The following is a 1,879-nucleotide window of genomic DNA, read 5'->3' as shown; positions in this document are numbered from 1 at the left end:
CCCTGTCCCTGGGATTCTCCAGGCAAGAACACTGGAGTGGGTTGCCATTTCCTTCTCCAATGCATGAAAGTGAAGAGTGAAAGTGAAGTCACACAGTCGTGTCCGACTCTTCGCAACCCCATGGATTGCAGCCCACCAGGCTCCTCCATCCATGGGATTTTCCAAGCAAGAGTACTGGAGTGGGGTGCCATTGCCTTCTCCGTCAGTGGTGTTAAATACATGCAAATATTCTGCAACCATCACCAACATCCATCTCCTTAACTCTCTTCATCTTAAAACTTTATACCTTTTGAAAATAAATCCCCACACCCCTCTTCCCCACAGCTTCTCACAACTACCATTCTATTTTTTGTTTCTATGATTTTGATTACTCTGGTGCCTCATATAAGTGGAATCATACAGTATTTGTCCTTTTGTGACTAGATTATTTGTGACTAGATTATTTCACATAGCATAATGGCCTTAAGCTTCATACATATAATAGCTTGTATCAGGGTTTTCTTCATGATTAAGGCTGAATAATAATTGTACTGTATAGATGACATTTAGCTTGTCCATTTGTCCATCAGTGGACACTTGGGTTGCTTCCGTGTTTATCTATTGTGAATAGTGTTGCCACGAACACAGGTATACAGATACATCTTTAAGACCTGCTTTTAATTCTTTTTTTTTCTTTTTTTCTTTTTTTATACATGTGTTCCCCATCCTGAACCCTCCTCCCTCCTCCCTCCCCATACCATCCCTCTGGGTCATATTCTTTTGGGTATATACTCAGAAGTGGCATTTCAGAATCATATGATAATTTTACTTTTAATTTTTTGAGGATCTGCAATACTATTTTACACAGCACTGTAATATTTTACATTCTGATTTCCAGTGTAAAATGGTTCCAGTTTCTCCATAACATTGCCAACACTTGTTATTTTCTGGTCTTTTGATAGCAATCTTCTTTCTGGGTGTGAAGAGGTTGTTGTTATTGTTGATCAGTCACTAGTCAGGTCAACTATTTGTGACCACATGGACTGTAGCATTCCAGGCTTCCCAGTCCATCACCAACTCCTGGACCTTGCTAAAACTCATGTCCACTGAGTCAGTGATGCCATCCAACCATCTCATCCTCTGTTGTCCCCTTCTCCTGCCTTCAATCTTTCCCAGCCTCAGGGTCTTTTCCAATGAGTCGGTTCTTGGCATCAGGTGGCCAGAGTATGAGAGCTTCAGCTTTAGCATCAGTCCTTCCAATGAATACTCAGGACTGATTTCCTTTAGGATTGAGTGGTTTAACTTCCTTGCTGTCCAAGGGACTCTCAAGAGTCTTCTCCAACACCACAGTTCAAAAGCATCAGTTCTTTGGTGCTCAACTTTCTTTATGGTCCAACTCTCACATCTGTACATGACTACTGGAAAAACTATAGCTTTGACTAGACGGACCTTTATTGGCAAAGCAATGTCTCTGCTTTTTAATACGCTGTCTAAGATGGTCATAGCTTTTCTTCCAAGGAGAAAGTGTCTTTTAATTTCATGGATGCAGTACCATCTGCAGTGATTTTGGAGCCCCCAAAAATAAAGTCTGTCACTGTTTCCATTGTTTCCCCATCTATTTGCCATAAAGTGATGGGATCGAATACCATAATCTTTGTTTTCTGAGTGTTGAGTTTTAAGCCAGCTTTTCCACGCTCCTCTTTCACTTTCATCAAGAGGCTAAAGGAACTAAAGTTCCTTTTCACTTTCTGCCATAAGGGTGGTGTCATCTGCATAACTGAAGTTATTAATATTTCTTCCCAGAATCTTGATTCCAGCTTGTGCTTCATCCAGCCCAGCGTTTCTCATGATGTACTCTGCATATAAGTTTAATAAGCAGGGTGACAATATATAGCCTGTC

General features: G+C 40.8%; 1 protein-coding gene across 1 annotated transcript in view; it reads left to right on the top strand.

The window, feature by feature from the left end:
• The window catches only part of CATSPERB (catsper channel auxiliary subunit beta), a 121,108-nt gene that overhangs the window by 63,017 nt on the left and 56,212 nt on the right, over window positions 1-1,879 (top strand). The window lies entirely within an intron of this gene.

This window comes from Bison bison, unplaced genomic scaffold (assembly GCF_000754665.1).
Source record: "Bison bison bison isolate TAMUID 2011002044 unplaced genomic scaffold, Bison_UMD1.0 scf7180017864061, whole genome shotgun sequence".
NCBI classification, from domain to species: Eukaryota; Metazoa; Chordata; class Mammalia; order Artiodactyla; family Bovidae; genus Bison; species Bison bison.
The sequence above is the reverse complement of the archived record's forward strand: the minus strand, read 5'-3'. Positions and strand labels throughout refer to the sequence as shown.